The 20,526-nt window shown below is 30.8% G+C and overlaps 1 long non-coding RNA gene across 1 annotated transcript in view; it reads right to left on the bottom strand.

Moving 5' to 3' along the window:
- Nucleotides 1–943: 943 nt before the first annotated feature.
- The window catches only part of LOC134690560 (uncharacterized), a 31,160-nt gene continuing 11,577 nt past the window's right edge, over nucleotides 944–20,526 (bottom strand). The window contains exons 2-3 of the long non-coding RNA XR_010101971.1: nucleotides 7,422–7,473; nucleotides 944–1,180 (exon numbers count right to left, since the gene is read on the bottom strand). This is a non-coding gene — a long non-coding RNA (uncharacterized LOC134690560). The remainder of the gene's footprint in view (nucleotides 1,181–7,421; nucleotides 7,474–20,526) is intronic.

The following is a 20,526-nucleotide window of genomic DNA, read 5'->3' as shown; positions in this document are numbered from 1 at the left end:
TAACATGGATGACTGGGAGATACATACTGTATATGCTATACATCTATGATATCCCCGTACAATAACATGGGTGACTGGGAGATACATACTGTATATTCTATACATCTATGCTCTTCCCGTACAATTACCTGGATGACTGGGAAATACATACTGCATACTGTATAAATCTATGGTCTCCCTATTCAATACCCTGGATGTATTGGGAGTTATATACTGCATATTCTATACATATATGGTCTCCCCGTACAATAACCTGGATGACTGGGAGATACATACTGTATATTCTATACATCTATGATATCCCCGTACAATAACTTGGATGTACTTGGAGATACAGACTGTATATTCTATACATTTATGGTCTCCTCGTACAATAACCTGGATGACTGGGAGATACATACTGCATACTATATATATCTATGGTCTCTCCGTTCAATACCCTGGATGTATTGGGAGATACATACTGTATACTCTATACAGCTATGGTCTCCCTGTACGATATCCTGGGTTACATTGCTAATGATTTTTATGTATATTTAACTTGGAAGGTACCGGCATTAGAACAATAAGGGTTACAAACAGACAAAATTACTGAACCACAGTGTTAAATGATTGTTTTTTAAAGACTAGGGGATGATTTAAAACTTCGATGAGTTTATCTACAAGTTATTCAATGAATAGTACTATTTCCTATTGGATATTTATAGATCCTATGGCAAGTCATTCCATAAAACTTTTGTCAAATTGTGAAAGCACATGCTAATTGAAGTGCACAATCAATGTGTAAGCACTTGTAGACATAATTTGGTAAAGTATTTTACACTATTACTTTTCAAGTTATAAAGATTTACTAATTCTGAAGCTGATAAAGAAGTGGAAGATACTAAAGAGCTATTAAAATTTAAAAGAAAAGTTTAAATTATGTACATATTCCTACCTGGATCAATATAAATCCAGCTTCTAGTCTCCACATCGAGGCCACAGCGACCTTCTATAACGGAAATCCCATCGGTGGGCTGTCTTCCTTCTGGGATGACATCACCAATTAAGAGCTTGACAAGACTCGATTTTCCGACCCCGAACTGGCCTGTTACCATACAGCGCATGTCAAAGGAATCATACGTTTCACTGCCAAGTAACCTGTTTAACATAGTGGACTTTGTCTGTGTGTGGATTGGATCTGTAATTATAACTGTTTCTATAAAAAGATCAAGTCCAAGTTCAATAAAGATTTGTTCACTGATTTTTTGAATTTGTTTTTATTATATTTTATAAACAAATCATTAAAAGACTATGTCAAACATCGATTGATTGATTGTTGCTCGTGTAACGTCCAGTTATTTAAATTAAACCTATGGAAGTCATATTGAAGATCAGATGAAATTTTGAACAGGGAACATTTTGATACTTCTCTAGCTTTAATAAAAAAGAATGACAATAAAATGTCAATTGTTGGCGAACAATTGCAAGACTTGAGTGGGTTTCCTTTCCTTTTCATATTGTAAAATATAAATTCAAATAGACGCAAAGTGCATTGAAAAGTGTTTAAAAAAACACATAAACTTAAAACAGGGTCAAAAGTACAAAGGTCATTCTCTAGGTTGTGACCTTGATCTGACAAATCATCAATTCAAGATGCCATTGTAATAGACCCAATGGATCTAGGATCTTTGGTTGAAGAGTTATACATAATATTGTCTTTTCAAACACTGTCAATTGAGTTTGTGTCCCAGGAAGAAAGGTAAAATCTCTTTGGTCAAAATATAACAAAGTTGCCCCTTAATGACACAAACAAACATTTTCTTCTATTCAATACCTCTATGACTAAGTAACTAAGACAGATAATCTTGACTAACAAAATTTTACGATTCACAGGGTGAGATCTAAATAAGTATTTGTGACAACATTACAAAGTGTAAACCTGATTGCGAAATGTCTTACGGTTAAGAAGGGATATTTTGTCAAAGTTTGGCGGAATAATAATAATGATCAGAAGAAATACAGCAAGGTCCTTCTTTCCCTATTGGACAAGGAAAGACCTTATTAATATTAAATTATTCTAATAATAATAAATGTTTATATTTACTGTAAAAATAAAATTGAGAATGTAACTGGGGGAAGTGTCAAAGAAACAACAACCCCACCACAGAGCAGAAAACAGCCAAAAGCCACCAATGAGTTTTCAACACAGCCAGAAAACCCCATCAGGAGGCAGGCTTCAAAGTGATTTGTGAAAAACTATTCAAACTATTGACGATTGACTTGTATTAATTTACCTTTGTATATCAAAATTATATAATACTTAAAGAAGTGGATGGAACCAGTTGTCAAGTGTGTCAAGCCTCAAAATTGTATGACAGTAATCACAGTTTCATTTAAGACCAGGGTTTTTTAATTTGTTTGTGAAAAAATATCGGCCGACCATATTTTTCCGATTTTCAAAAAAGAAAGAATGCTTTATTTATTCCCGCCGAAAACAACAAATACATGTCCCTGAAATTTAAATAAAATATCTGCGTAGCAACATTTTCCTGAAACTAAATGCGCTATTTTGGCACTTTAAAATATTTCTAAAACAATAAAAATCTAAAAACGATACTTGTGTTAAAATACCATTACAATAAGTTTTTTTCTCTCTTTCTTTCCATCTCATAGACACATTCAAACGTGACAGACGTCAATTTAAAAATTACAGAAGGGCCGTTAGCTTTTTCAATTTAATTGTTTCATGTTTTTTTTTTTTTTTTTTTTTTATGTCAGGGCCTTTATAGCTACAGCCGACTATATACTATGGGTTTTTCTCATTGTGAAAGGCTGTACTGTTGCCTTTAATTGTTACATCCACTTCATTTGAACTTGGGGGATACTTGTCTCAGTGGCAATCATACCACTTCTACTTATTTTAATAGATATTTGCATTGTCTTGTTCATAGACAGGGATGGCGTCGATTACTTTAAAATGTAATCAATTACATAACAATTACTTTGCTAATTTGATGTAATCGATTACATTACAATTACACATAATTCAAATTCAAATATAATTGATTACATCCGGTTACTTTTCTTTAAAGTAATCATGATTACGTTAGATTACATTGTATACTGTGGTATTGAAAAAAACTTTTTGTAAACATTTTATCCTCATATAAAAAAGCTAGTATGAGTGAATAATTGTGTATTTTTTATATTTTAAATATAATCATGTTGTTGAAAACAACTTAGCAATGGAGTAGTGTAATATTTGTATTGTTTGATGACATTATTTTATTTGACAAATTTACTTTGAATGTTAATGTCTCTGTGCTTTCTTTGTTAAAAGAATAACATTGTTTTTTTTTTATATTAGTCCAAAACATATTTTCAATTAAGAAAAAAAGAAACTAACAAATAGTGAGTATTTAATGATCAATTGCAAGTAGTCTTTTGTCTGTTTGGACGTGACACTTAAATGTATTCTAAGTCTTACAGGTTTTAAATCACTACATCAACTTTTATAACAGGCGAGCTTGGGTAATTAAAATGAATTGTTTTGATTTGAATAATCAATAGATTTGTATGCAGTTAATTATTTTTATTATATAGTACATGATTGTAAAATCTATATTTTTATTCAAACGTTACTGTAACATATTAGGAAAACACAGGATACACAAGAATGTGTCCATCGTACACGGATGACCGACTCGCACTATCATTTTCTGTGTTCAGTGAAGTTCATGAAATTGAGGTCAAAACTCTAATTTGGCATTACAATTAGAAAGATCATATCATAGGAAACATATGTGCTAAATTTCAAGTTGATTGGTCTTCAACTTAATCAAAACCTACCTTGACCAAAAACTTTCACTTCAAGCGGGACAGGTGGACGAAGGGACGGACGAACGGACGAACGAACGGTCACACAGACCGAAACACGTTATGCCCCTAGGTACGGCATAAAAAATTATGAAATTTTTGTTACAAAAATTGTGAAAAAACTATTGTTCTAAATTCTTATATTATAATAGGTCGAACATCAAAGTAAATATAAAGATCAAAATGTCCACTTAACCTTAACAGTCTCAGAATATTTTGCAATCCAAGGAACAACAAAATATTTAAAAAAAACTGGTATCTTGTATCACAAGGACTCACTGTTTAAAAAAAGACATACATTTACACCCTACATTCCCCTAAGCATGAGTATCTGAAACTGAAAGTATTTGATAGTTAATAGGATCAATCATACTGAGCATAAGTATGATGACTTTTTTATTTCTCTTTGTGTATAAAAGAAATATTTTATATTTAAATTTTGTAGTCAGCAAGTAATCATTTGAATTGGAATCTAAGAGTAATCTAAAAGTAATCATGATTACACTGGTTTTTGCTTCGTAATCAATTACATTACGATTACTTGTAATAAAAAAATGCATGATTACTGATTACACGTGATTACACTTCGAAATGTATTCGATTACAGCTGATTACGATTACTGATTAAGATTATCCCATGCCTGTTCATCGATCGAAATAAAATGCTCGTACAGTCCATTTGGATATTAAAAGTGAGATTGCTTCCAAAGTGTAAAACCGATCTCTTCGCTTTTCCTTTGGATGGATCTACTTCTTTTATGACACAGATGGTACAGTGTTATTTTCACGCAACGTGCTTATAATTATATTTCATGTGTTTCCATAGAACCCGGGTCTCACCGGCGATTGCTGCTGTCAGTGTAAAAAAGTAATGTTGACTTTCAATGTTTAAACTTTCATATAAAAAAGAAGATATGGTATGATTGCCAATGAGACAACTGTCTACAAGAGACAACAATGACTCTGAAATTAACAACTATAGGTCACCGTACGGCCTTGAGATGAATTGTTATGAAAATTGGACAGAAGCTAATATTCAAGATAAAGAAACATCTAAAGAAAAAAGTTGGAATATTTTTTTAAATTCTGTATTTTACTGATGAATGAACTCACTTTTTTAGTCAACATAATACTTAACACTGATAGCAGCAATCGCAGGCGAGACACAGGGTTTCGAGGAACCACTTACAATTTTTAATGTAAGGGTCATTTAAAAAAAAGCATGCACATATATGTTATTTGGTCCTTTTAAGTCACAGACATGAAAATATATCGTAATAACATTTGTATATGTTAGATATGAATGTTTTGTGATACACTATATACAGTAAACAGTATGACATGTCATGAAAACATCCTTTATGTTTTTTTGAAACCCTTGGATATAGCCAGAATTAACTGTTATTTTTTTTCTATAATACCTTTCCTGAAATAGGACCATTATTCATATCATTTGTTATTAGGATTTATCACTTTTTATTGCATTTTGATACATACAAACATTTTTTAACGATTTGGGAGATGTATTTCGGTTTAATAATACTGACAAATTTAAACAAAAAGAAGAGTCTCATTTTTTTTAGTCACTGGTGTAACCAAAATACAATTTGGTTGGGTAAGAGTTATCTTACTCAAGATTTCAGCATTTACAATAGTTTCTCCCCTATCAATGTTACCTGTAAGCATGTTATGCAAAAAAAAAAAAAACCATCTTATGTTCAAATTTAGTGAAAAAATCTTAAAAGTAAGTAAAAGCTATATCGTAAATGAAAATAGTGTCCATTGTGCACCCGTATAAAAATCATTTTCCGGAAGATTTCCTAAACTTTGATTTAAGAAAAGATATTGAATGTAGAAACATGCACACATAACAACATATAAAATAGTTAAAAAAAATTTTAGCCTAAGAATTATTGTTTTTTTTTCTTTTTTTTGCTTAGTGTTCTTTGATTGTGTTCAGTACTTAATTAAAGTAAAATTTGAAATTTGTTGTCAATGGTGATACTTATGTGTCATTGTACTTACTGAAGGGTCAGTGGTGATACTTATGTGTCATTGTACTTACTGAAGGGTCAGTGGTGTTACTATATAAAAATGCAATAATTGTTATTTTTTATTAATAAATGAACGTTTTTTTTATGCCGTATACGAAGGATTATGCATTATCTAATCTTTCAGTCTTACACATTCTACATATATTCAGTTTTAGTGTATTTTTTAATATTAACAACGGCCATATTTAGAACAGCCAAGTTTTTTTAAAACAAATTTATGTTTAAATATTAGTAGAATGCATATCTATAAAAATAATGTCAATAAGTAGTAATTTAAACCTTAACAACAAATTGGAACAGTTGTTTGGTATATAACAATATGTTTTAATACATTGTAACTAAATGCATGTTTTTATATTGGTAACACCATTGACATGATTCTATCAAAGGATGACCTAAAATTTTTAAAATTGAAGGAACTCTTCAGTTTTCCCATTGCATATTACTGAATATAGTTGCTACCATATTATAGAATAGGATGACATATTTAATTTTTTAAAGCAATGACATCATTTTCCCAATTTTCCCTCATCGAAATATGCATGTTTTTTTATAATGACCCGTAAATGTACATTAATTAGACGAATCCCACTATTTTTAACATTAATGTTCTGTCCCTGTCAGATTTTCTCTTTATATAACAGTTTTCAAGATAATAAATAAAACTTGCATTTTGCCCCTTTTTTCTTTTTTTTTTAGACATTTCTGCCATTTTGGTTGGCAGGCAGAATCATCGGACACATGTATTTGATGTTAAATATCCAAGCTGAGACTTGTAAAATGCTAACGGCCTATTTTAACAGTGGTCCTGATCTCACAGTCTGTTTGAAGCAAGCGAAATATTAGGTTCTTTCAAAATTGAACACCTTAAGTTCACAAAATGGCATTATTGTCTTTAGTATATATCATATTGACATGACACTTAATGAACTGGCTTATAATTCACTAAGCGTAGATCTAACATGCCAAGTTTAATTAAAATTAATCACATTGTGTTTTTCTATTAGGTTCCGTAATATCAGAGATGGAGGGAAATAAAATAGTCCAATATATATAAAGTTTATGCTTAATTGAAACATATTATATAGATTTAAAAAAATCTTGCATCTTTTGGGGATATCAATCTAGGAAAGTGGAAGGATATAATGTTTACTGGAAGTGGTGCGGCCTAGTAAAAACAGCAAACAGAAAGTTGAAAAAATTGTTTTGACTTCAGGGTTACGTTAATTTTTATTCTTCGTGACATGGCCCACTTTTTTTCTCGATTAAATCACAATTTCACATTAGTACATACATCATGTACATGATATGAACATTTTTTTTTTCTATGTAGCATTTTTTATTTTTTTATTTTCAAAGATCAGCTGTTTTGCATGTAAGACTATAGAGCAGTCAATTACAAGAATGCAATCAACAGGTAGCTATAGTTTTAGCAACGAAAAGTCATATGCAACAATTTGAAGCCCATCGAAGATATATATTATAATGATAAGAGTTTAAAAAAAATACCTTCTATCCCTTGTCCCTCAGTCACACCTGAAGATTTCTCTGACATGACAATCTAAAAAATGAGAAAAATATACTGTAAATATACCTTTACTCATGTCACATGTAGAAACTATTAAATTTCTAAAATATCAACACCCCCTCCACCCCCCCAAAAAAATTAATATACACAATGTATAATAAAAATGTTTCACATTATATAATATATATGGAACACATTTTCATATTTTTTAGGAATACGTGTGGACCAAAGTAATAGAAATTATAGCCGGTTAAAGTTTTAGGTGGGGTTCGTGTTGCTTAGTCTTTAATTTTCTATGTTGTGTCTTGTGTACTATTATTTATCTAAATCAAATCAAATCAAATCAAATCAAAATCAAATCAAAGTTTTATTTATTGTCGATACAAAGTAACACAAGCTCTAGTGAGTTTTTAAAATCGACATTATAATAAATTACACAAAAGCAAAAAACATTGCAAACAAAACACACATATTAAGACAAACATACATACATTACAGCAGGATATTAACATGATTAAAAGCACATACATGACATAAGCAATAAAATAATACTGTTCATACAGATAAAATATAAAATCATAGCTAGCTAATTTAAGTATTTATAAAAAAAATGGGGGGGGGGGGGGGGAACAAAGCTAAACTCCATCTCAAAGCACTAATGACATGCATTACATTGGCATGAGCTGTCATTTACCAAATGAATGTAAAATAAGGACAGAAGGTATAAGCCACTGAGACCACCATCTAACATGATATAAGGGAAGTGGATTAGACCAGTTATAGATAACCGTTCGACCTTCAATAATAAGTAAAACCCATACCGTATAGTCGGCTATTAGAGCCCCGGACATGATAAGAATGTGAAATATTTTATAGTTTATGTTTTATATGACTGTATGAATATCTTAATAAAAAAAAACATTAAAACATTTAATGATAATCCTTGGATAGGATTAAGATAAAATTTCAAAATGATTAAATATTACAAAGTGTTCGTGTGGTGTTGTTGAAACAACAGGTACATCTTGTTGTCCTCCGGGTAAAACAATGGCGAAATCCATAATTTGCGAAAGGAAAGTTTGAATATATTTTTGATAAAATCAAAACATTGGAGGTGCACTTTGGAGTTATATAATGAAAATTATATTTCTTATGTAGACTTAGATGACGTAGATGTTTGCAAGTATATGTCATCTTACCGTACGGCCTTTCGCCATGAGCATACCGCATAGCGAGCTATTTAATTCCCTATCATGGAAATTGAAAACCCGTTGAAAGGATATGGAGTATCCATCCATGAGACAAAACTAGTACTTGCACATCCAATAAAAAATTAAAGGAACAGCTCCTTTATCGCTTTTCTATATCTCAGGGTCAAGCAGATTTTAAATTAATATTAACATGTTCAAGAACACGAACATTTTGAACACATTTTTTTTTTAACTTTCAAGTCCAAAATCGGATTCGGATGTGATTAAGATGCATTATTTTTTTGATGAATTTATTTAGATCTGTTTGCTGTTTTTATTCTTATACATGTAGCAGTTTCAATTCATTTTGTTATCAAATATTTAGGAAAAGGTAAACCAACGATCTTAATTTTTTTATTGATCACTATAGTGAATCATTGTAATTGTATGATTACGCTAAGAATAATATAAATATATATGTCGTGTACAAGTTGCGATTTTGTACATGTTATAACATGTATAATGCAAAAATACAAGTTATATTATGTTCAAAAGTACCCCGTACATGTTATAACCAGTACAAAATATTACTGAAATATGGTTTCAACTTGTACAAAATCGAAAAATAAGGATATGTTTCTATTATTGCAACAGATGTTATTAACCTCAATAATATTTTCATAACTTTTTTTATTATTCCTTCATGCTAGTGTGTTTTGTCCTTTTTTGATACATTTAATGTCCAGGGGTCGGTATTACGAAGCATTCCTAAGACCTGTCATAAGATATATCTTAGGACATGTCTTATGATCCTCTTATGACTATCTATGGACATATCTGTTTTTGATGAATTATAAATGTGAGTGTCCACTTTGAAGGCAATAGTAAACTACTTTCATTCTAGTTGACACTAAAAGACATAAGAGGATAGCCAGGATAGATGTGTTTACAAATAAAATTGAGAATGAAAATGGGGTATGTGTCTAAAAAACAACAACCCGCACATGGAGCAGACAACATCCAAAGGCCACAAATAAATGCATGCTATAACACGAGATAGAGGAGTATAACCCAAAGTTATAAGCCATTGTTCTTAAAATTTTTGGACGAATTTAGTTGCTAGTATATACATGATATAATTTTATTGTCATTGAGGAAATGCAAGCTTTTAGTAAATAGTGTCACACTTATTCAAGCCATGCTGGAACGCATAAAACATACAATTACATGAAAACACATTTTGCCAACATAAGTCATGAAACATATATTTCTGAAATTTTGTGATCATTGTCCTCTACAGAAAAGACACGTTCTGGCCTATTTATGGTTGTTCTTTATGCATTGGTGAATTTAAATGTATTTTTGACTTCATTAAGATTAATCTTAAATTTTGTAGAAGTTAAAACCATTTTTAAGAAATATTTTGTACAGGTTATAACATGTATGAGGTACTTTTGTACATGTTATAACTTGTATTTTTGCATTATACAAGTTATAACATGTACAACATTTTTGTACATTTTGTAACCTGTACAAAATCGCAACTTGTACACGACATATATAAATAACGATCAGATTTTATGCTGGATCCTCGTTTGTGTATTGTGGTACATGTTGTATTTTTTTTAACTTAAAAATCATCTTAGCAATATCAAACACATCCATACGGGTAACTATACTGAATGAGTATATGTGCTTTTTGGGATGGTCCCCTAATAGCCTGTGGTAGTCATATCTAACGTCAGCGCAAGTAATCGAATTGACTTTTCTAACACATGAAATATAAATGATTATATAAAATCAACGGAATCATTGATTGATAAAAAAATGAACGAATGTACAGCAGTGAGATATTTTTTGGACTAAAATGAAAGGGTGTCACCCTGTCTATTGGTGATTTTGAATCTGTTCAAAGTTTTGATTTTTCTACCCTATATACCACATTGCCTCACGTTCTCATTAAGAAAAAATCACACACCTAATTAAATGGGCATTTGAAAAGTCAGAATGTGAATATATATGTTCAAATTCTTTTAGGTCATTTTTTAGTAGCAATAAACAAAAAAACTATGTTAATTGGACATGCTTTGATACTTTATCTGCCCTTGAATTTTTACTAGATTACATTTTTGGTCGCTTTAGAGATTCCGTATATCGTCAGGTTATCGGAATTCCAATGGGGACTAACTGTGCACCACCTATTTCGGACCTGTTTTTGTATTGCTATAAGTCACAATTTATGACAAAAATCAGCAAAGACTCATCGAAACAACATCTGATATTCGAGCGTCACTGATGAGTCTTTTGTAGACGAAACGCGCGTCTGGCGTATACTAAATTTAGTCCTGGTACATGTATCTATGATGAGTTTATTTATATACACAAATTTAATAATACTTTAAGCACGTTTAGATATCTGGATGATATTTTGGCTCTCAATAATGACGACTTCAGTATGTATACTAAAGAAATTTATCCTGACGAACTTACTTTAAATAAAGCTAATACTAACAAAGACCACTGCCCTTTCCTCGATCTTGATATCTATATCATTAACGGAAAGCTTAATACTAACATTTATGATAAAAAAGATGATTTCTCATTTCCTATCGTTAATTATCCATTTTTAGATGGTGACGTTCCCTTGTTACCATCTAACGGTGTTTATATATCTCAACTTGTACGATTCGCTCGTGTATGTAACAATGTTTTGGATTTAAACGAGCGAAATTTATGTATTACTGAAAAATTATTACACCAGGGTTTTCAATATCACAAACTAGTCAAAACATTTACTAAATTTTATCATCGGTATAAGGACATCATTCGTAAATATAGCTCAACATGCAGACTTCTTATACGTTCAGGTATTTCACATCCAATATTTTATGGAAATATTCTTTATAAAGCAATAAAATGTCAGTATTCACCTCAGAAGCTAACAAAACCTTTAAATAGACTTATTAAGAAAGGATATAGTTACGATACTGTTGTCAGGTCATTAAAGATTGCTTATTTTGGCGTTAATATTGATTCACTTATAGGGTCTTTGCATCGGAACTAAACACATTTATTTCAAAACCAGTTGTTGGCATGGCACGGGTTATGTTCATCTCATATATGTTATGATGGTATGATACTAAACCCCTCACGGGGAGGATTGTGCCTGATATTCATATGATGAAGGAATGATTTTTCAATCAGTTTAATTGAAGTCTGGAGCTGGCATGTCAATTAACTGCTAGTAGTCTGATGTTTTTTTTTGTATTATTGTCATTTTGTTTATTTTCTTTGGTTACATCTTCTGACATCAGACTCGAACTTCTCTTAAACTGAATTTAATGTGCGTATTGTTATGCGTTTACTTTTCTGCATTGGCTAGAGGTATAGGGGGAGGGTTAGATCTCACAAACATGTTAAACCCCGCCGCATTTTGCGCCTGTCCCAAGTCAGGAGCCTGTGGCGTTTGTTAGTCTTGTATTATTTTAACGTTTAGTTTTTTGTGTTAAATTTGGAGTTTAGTATGGCGTTCATTATCACTGAACTAGTATATATTTGTTTAGGGGCCAGCTGAAGGCCTAGCACGGCTCCGGTGCGAGAATTTCTCGTTGCATTGAAGTTCTGTTGGTGACCTTCTGCTGTTGTCTGCTCTATGGTCGGGTTGTTGCCTCTTTGGCACATTCCCCATTTCCAATCTCAATTTTATTGAACTGTTCTCAAAAGTTGTATTGAGTAGTGTAGAGGATAAGACATTCGAATAAAAAGGCCCAATTAATTGTAATAATCAGTTGAAATTAATAAAAGCACCTTTGGTACCATAAAGTTTGTCGAATATCAATGAAAACAAACTAATTGATCACTCCCCTTTTGAAGCATATTTTTTTGAATACATCTAGAATAAAACAAAATATTCTTACTCTCCGCCACTAGACTTGTGAACTGGTTATAGCTACACGGACATAATTATTTCACAATGTTTAGCATTTTTATTCTGATCGACAGTGTAAAGTGATATCTAAGAAGGGTTTATTACATATATCGAATGCCAAATTGTAATTGTATTTAAAACATTTTGTTCAACGCCTCACGAGTCTTTGTTAATATGAAACCTACCGAAACAAAGGAAAATGATATCAAGATTATTTTTATGAACACAAAATACAGATATAAATCTCAAAATTTTTGTTGTGATGACAGACTTTGAAAAAGCACGATGTTATTGAAAGGATATCTGATGGATTTTCTATAGTCTATTATTAAGTAAGATATATATTATTCTGTAAGCCTGGTTAAGTATTGTATAGCAACATCATTTTCTATACAGAACTTAACAAAAATCATGCGATAACACTAGTGTGACTAGAGTACAAAAATTATTGCACTGTAGATCGTAAAAAAAGAGAATCAATAAATTGTAAAATTATTATGACTTGTTTCGTCGTTTTTTCTGAATACAAAAATAATAAAGTAAAGAAAATAGAAAAATACAGGAGGGGGGGGGAGTAAAACTATTCCAAAAAGGGGCATTGAACAATACAAAATACAAATTGAGGTAAGATAAACTGAATCATGAATCAAGGTTACAAAGGCAAACAAAGTGAATATTCAAAGAGTCATTACTTCATACTATTCTTATGGTGCGAAAAATTATATAATATGAAAACCCAGTATATATTTTATAAGTTTGTTGTATTTGCATATACTCATGTATACAAGAACGTATGTGAACCCATATCATCTATAGTTTCCCGAAGTAGGACGCTTCAAATCATTCAAATAATGTTAATAGATAGAAGTTTCATATCATTATCATATCGTTATTGTGACAAGCTGAAAGCTAATTTTCTTTCTTAAAAAAATAAGATTGAACGTGCTCCCGTGACAACATTAGGAAAATGCACGGAACAAGAAAGGAAAAGCTTGATCTGGCTAGTAATGTTAAAGTTGTATCAAAAACAGTTAGTTTTAAAAAATGAACTCTAGATCTTTTTATAATTTTATTAGGATGTTAAAAGGCAGAGCATCCGCAAAATTTTAGCACGATAAGTGGTCCATCGAAATATGACTCTGTCGACGTTTTTGCAACGCAATAAGGTCGTTTAGTTTAGGGTCGTTTTTTTTAAATTTGTTTTTAAGTTGATTTTATTCATTTATTAGAATTCAGAATGGAAACAGGGAATATATCAAAGAGACAACAACCCGACAAAATAGCAGAAAACAGCACAAGGCCACCAATATGACTTTAACACAGCGGGCTTCAGCTGGCCCCTAAACACAAATGTGAACTAGATTATAGAAAATGAACGTCATACTAAAATCCGAAACATATAAATGAACTTAATTGAAAAAAAACATACAAGAATAACAATGGCCGAAGATTAAGATAAAATGAAATGAAATATGATCTTACAGTAAGTATGTTAGATATCATAAAGAAAAATAACTATCCGAGTTAAATGTCTAGATTACCCTTTAATTTTGCCTGTTACTTGTTGCAGACTCATGAAATATTTGTCTTATTTTAAAGTTGTTGGAGTAGATATAAATGTATAGCTGATCTACAATAACTACAAAAAAAAAAATAAAAACGGAAAAAATATAAATGCAAGTATTTAAGGATCTGTACCAAAAAACAAAAAACAACAATCAACAAAATCAAGAAAACAACGTAAGAAATAATGTAAAAATATGGAACTCTAAAAAAAATCAAATTAATACCAGTGAAAGGGGATAAATTGTTTTGGTCCCAGATTTGGTTAATTGAAAACTGATACGTAACAATGTAATGGTTTTTAATAATTTACGTACCACTTTATAGGGCTTTTGGTTCAAGTACACAACTAATGTCTGGAATTTTTACTTCTTTTTTCTTAACCTTTTGTTATATACTTTTTAATGAACGACTTGACTGCTTTCATAAGCTTAGCTGTATGCAATGCTATCTGTTTCTCAGCAATACGGTTTGTTCTCATTTTTATTTATTCTGGTTTCTTTGACGCTTCCTTTTCTTCGATTTATCTTTCGCCTTTTATATACATGATACCCATTTTTCAAATAAATATACAATAAGAATAAGCGGTATACGCCAATAATATCACCATCTAACATAGTATAAGTGTAGCAGATTTACGAAGCTATGGGTAAACGTACAATTTTCAAAAATAAGCAAAATTGATACTAAATAGTCAGCTATCAAAACCCCATGATGAAAATGTGAATCAATTCAGACAAAGACCAAAAAAAATGCATGACTGTTTTATATGTTACATTTTAAGCTTATAGAAAATAAATCAAAACCCTTCAAGTAAAATAATATAAAAGTAATTTAGCATCACAGGCTAATCATTGGTAAAGATTCTGAAATAGTTTCAAAACAAGAATAAATATATTAGGAAGTGTTTGGGAGGAGTTGCTTGCACAAAATGTACAACTTGTTAGCCACCAGGGAAAGCAATTTCAAAATTCACTATTAGCTTCAGCGAACTTCAAATATATTAAACAATTTTTTAATAAAAATACGGAAGTCAAAGAAAATTCAAAACGGAATATCTCTTATCAAATGGCAAAATCAAAAGCTTAAACATATCAAACGACTGGAAAACAACAGTCATATTCCTGACTTAGTACATGTATTTAATTCTGTAGAAAATGTAGGATTAAACTTGATTTTAAACCTTTAGCTTAGCCTCTGACTTGTATGCCATTCGCATAAAATTTTATTAAATTGACAACAATGTAAAGTACCGAAGAATTGAGAATGGAAATGAGGAATGTGTCAAAGAGATAACAACCCGACCATTTAACAGACAACAGCAGAAGGTCGCCAATAGGTCTTCAATGCAGCGAGAAATTCCCACATCCGGAAGCGTCCTTCAGCTGAACCCTAATAGATATATATCTATATACTCGTTCAGTGATAATGAACGCCATGCTTAACTCCAAATTATACACAAGAAACGTAATTTAAAAATAATTCAAAACTAAAAAAGGCCAGAGGCTCCTGACTTTGGACAGACGCAAAAATGTGGCAGGGTTAAACATGTTTATGATATCTCATTCCTCCGCCTATACATCTATCAAATGTAGAAAAGTAAACGCAAAACAATACGCACATTAAAATTCAGTTCAAAGAGAAGTCCGAGTCTGATATCAGAAGATGTAACAAAAGAAACTAAACAAAATGACAATTATACATAAATAACAACAGACTACTAGCATTTAACTGACATGCCAGCTCCAAACTTCAAATACACTGATTGAAAGATTATACCTTCAATACATGAATACCATACACTATCCTATCATAGTATCATACCATCATAACATATATTAGAAGAACACAACCCGTGTCATGCCAACAACTGGTTTTTAGATAAATGTGTTTAGTTCAAATGCAAAGACCCTATAAATAAATCAATATTAAAGCCAAAATATGCAATCTTTAATGACCTGACAACAATTGTGTAACTATATCCAATCTAAATAAGTCTATTTAAAGGTTTTGTTAGCTTCTGAGGTGAATACTGACATTTTTGTGCTTTATAAAGAATATTACCTTAAAAATTTGAATGTGAAATACCTGAACGTATAATAAGTCTTAGATAGAAAACAATTTAAAGTGGGCAAATAAAAAAAAAAAGATCATTCTCCCAAAAAAATATTCTTGATCACATGGTCCAATTTATGAAGAAATTACTTCATATTTTATTATATGGTCATTGCATTTATATATTTTTTAAACTTATATGAACAAATCAATTTTTTTTAAACAAGAATATCTATGAGCAATACATGTTAATAATTAAAGCAAAAAAAATGATGACATATTTATGATAACCTTGCTGCATTGCTGCATTGCTATTTGGAATATGGATTATTATTATTATACACAAGAATTTAGTGACTCGTATTGTCAATATATTTCTTAATACAAAGAACGCATAAAAAACAAACGAAATTGTATTGACAAGGGACATATTTTTATCAGTCAGAGGCATTACTGAAACAAGTATTTTTTTTAGTTACTTATATAGGTAATTTTTGTTTTAAAAAATTATAAAATAACTCAATAGAGTTATTTTAAATTTCAAAAGAAGCATGGACTTAATGTACTTTTCATGAATTTGTACAGAATTTTATATCATAAAATGAAGAATTTATTAGATTTAAGAAGAGTATAGAGATTAAGGGAAATAATGACAAAAATATTACTTGAATAAGTTATTTCATACATCTTTGAAAGAATTAGTCATAACACTTATTTAAGATACATATGTAATTGTTTTGGGTTACAAATTATAAATAACTTCAAGTCTTAATTAATTCATAAGTTTCTATCTATTTATATCTGTCTACCCTCAAGATTTGTGAGGAAAATGATATTTCAATAGTCCCAAGAGACCAATCTTTGACCAAAAAGCGTTGATATGAAAGATAGTTTTTACCAGTTTTGCCACTTTACTCTAAGTTCGTTATTTTCAAATATTCAGTGCGCATTCAGACAAACTAAATTGTTGTTGTTATCTAATTAATTGGAATTGATACAAGTGGCATCAAATACTGTATAGTACTTTTTAGAAGGAATATATTTCAGTTGCTACATAATTTTCTCAGTGGATTTTTTTTATGTTTGAAACATTGTTTGCATGACTTTCCCATGATATTGTTCGCCTTGCGTTTTATGATAAAATAATAAAATACTGTTAGATACTTTGAATTAAGAAATTCAATTAAAATGTCAAAATATCAACTTTTAAAGAAAGAAATCTACTTACATGTAATTCAGGACACCTAAAATATGCGTCGTCAAATATTTGTGGGTAAGTAAGTAACACATGAGGAAATTGTTTCAATAACTACCCATGTTTAAAAGCCCGGATTTTATTTAAATGTGTCATGTTACTTAATTGTTGATGCATGAGAGGGATTTTGGAAACTTAATTATGTGTGCTAAAGTAGATATACATGCAAAATATAAAAAATATAGATATAAAAAAGATATAAAAATTATTACACCAGGGTTTTTCGATAAAACAAACAAGTCAAAACATTTACTAAATTTTATCATCGGTACAAGAACATTTTTCGTAAATATAACCCAACATGCAGATTTCTTATAAATTTTACGTTCAGGTATTTCACTTCCAATCTTTTATGGTAATATTCTTTACAAAGCACAAATATGTCAGTTTTCACCTCAAAAGGTAACAAAACATTTAAACAGATTTGTTAAGAAGGATATAGTAATACCGAAAAAGATTTATGTAAAAACAAAAAAAAACAAATGTCGGTCTTTAATGATCTGTTACGAAAATGCAAAACAAAACAGCAACAACACGAACAAGGATATAAAATTAATATAATGTAACTTTAGAGACTAAATAAAAATGTGTAGTAATAATGCAATAACCTTGTTATTCTACAAACCTGACGTCCATAATTTAAAAATACATTTGCACAAGTGCGATATCATATAAAGTTGCATTCTAACTCTTCGCTACGCTCAACGTTTAAATACTTTGCTATACAATAATCAACCTAACATACTGCAGAATTTCGGGTTGGATTATGTAGGTCGTTTTTATATTTTTTTTGCAATTGAAAATAAATTTACAAATTCTGTCAATATTGCAGTTTTAGGCTTTCTTCTGAGATCTATAACTGAAAATAGAGAATATGTCTAAGAGACAACAATCCGATCAAAGAGCAGAACAGAGTCCAAAAGTCACCAATACGACTTAAACACAGCGAGAAAATCCTGCATCCGGAAGCAGGCGTTAATTGGCCCCTAAACAAAAATATGTACTACATGTAGCTTAATAAAAAATGGACGTCATACTAAAATCCGAAACCTATAAATGAATCTCAATTAAAATAAATCACAAAAGACTAAACATGGCTAAAGGTTACTGACTTAGGACAGGAGCAGAAATTAGGCGGTGTTAAACATGTGTTTAGAGATATCAACCCGCACCCTATATCACTAGCCAATGTAGAATAAACAAACATACAGTAAAATGTACAGTAGAAGTCAGTTAAAAATAACTCCGATTTGTGAAATCGCAATAAAGTGTATTTTCGGATTTTGTCTTTTTCATTTTCAAACACAGGAACTCTAATAATAAATTCCCGAATGAAGATATCATAAAAAAATGGTATCAAATGAAAGAGTGATGTACCATCTTTAATATGACACAAAACTTTAATATCATAATTATGAACAAATTGAGTTTAAAAAAAAAGAATGAAGCACGAGTTTTTAATTGGCTTATTTCCATACTTATATGACCACATACATACTCTTTTGTTCAAGCTATTATTGTCCATTTTACAAAATCTGGACCATAATCTAAAAACAGCTGTCCATTGCTTTACATTGCATGGTATCCAGCCCATATCACCATACAGTGATAAGTTCGGTGTATATTTTCCTACACCCATAAAACCCAAATAAATCCAAACCTTCCTTTTTTTTGATTTCATACTTCGTGTTTAAATTTCTAAGATTTATATTTACTTATGCTAAATTATATATTGGCAAATTTCAAATTATACTTAAGTTATTGGCAAATATCCAATGAAGTTTACTATACTAAATTGTTATTTGCAAATTTCCAATGAAGTTTACTAATAATGAAGTTTTATATATTGGCAAAAATAACTGTCATTTCACCAGAACAAAAACCTTGTTTTTTTTTTGTTTTTTTTTCCCCTTATTTTAAATTGTTTTAGCCATAACCCCCACAGTCAATCCTAACCATCCCTCAGTAGTATGGAATCTTGTGGTATACCAATCAGAAAGATTCATACACTTTTACACTAGTAAAACTACAAAAATGCTTGTTTTTGGCCCCCTTTTTGCCCTTTATTTCTTGACTGTTTGTCCCATAACCCTTTAAAAAATTTCCAACATTCTACCTATAATAATAATATTAAAGATTGTGCTACAATTTCAGAGCAATTAAAATACTTACACACAACTTATTGTCCTAAAACTAGATAAATGCTTGTTTTGGACACTTTTGGGCCCCTAATTGATATTTTTTGTGATTTTACTTTTTACTACAACCAAGTCGATGTCAAGTTTCTTCCTAAAAGAAACTTTACTGCTGGTGAATTATTCCCCGAGGGCATCATTAACTTGGTAGCTTTATGCATGATGAATACAAATAATACTAAGCCTCGGAGTTCAGTATTTTTGTTTTTTTACTTTTTATAAACCTTTGGACACATGACCCCCAAATCAATCTCAAGCTTCCCTATGTGGTTATGAACATTATATGAAATTTGTATCTATTTCTATTAACTTATACTTAAGTGTTTATCCGGAAACCATCCGTCTTCGGATAAAACTGACGACGACGACGCCGCCGACGACGACGTGATACCAATATACGACCGCAACAGTTTTGCAAAATGAGCAAAAGCCCACACCATGTCATATATAAAAGAGGGACGAAAGATACCAGGATATAGGGACAGTCAAACTCATAAATCTAAAACAAACTGACAACGCCATGGCTAAAAATGAAAAAGATAACAGAACAACAATAGTACACATGACACAAAATAGAAAACTAAAGAACAAACAGCACGAACCCCACAAAAAATAGGGGTGATCTCAGGTGCTCCGGAAGGGTAAGCAGATCCTGCTCCACATGTGGCACCCGTCGTGTTGCGTATGTGATTACAAATCCGGTAAATAGTATAATTAGGTAGATCACACTCATGAAAGGGAAGGGGACTGTTGTTACGACGCAAGGAACATATCCGATATCATTTGTGAAACGGTTATTCCATAACGGTCAACCAACTCGTGATGGAGTCCGTAAAATTTACGAAGGGATGATTTCAACTTCACCATTTGGAACTCTTGGTTTAATAGCTTCCTTGTGAG

Source organism: Mytilus trossulus, chromosome 11 (genome assembly GCF_036588685.1).
Source record: "Mytilus trossulus isolate FHL-02 chromosome 11, PNRI_Mtr1.1.1.hap1, whole genome shotgun sequence".
Lineage (NCBI taxonomy): Eukaryota > Metazoa > Mollusca > Bivalvia > Mytilida > Mytilidae > Mytilus > Mytilus trossulus.
The sequence above is the reverse complement of the archived record's forward strand: the minus strand, read 5'-3'. Positions and strand labels throughout refer to the sequence as shown.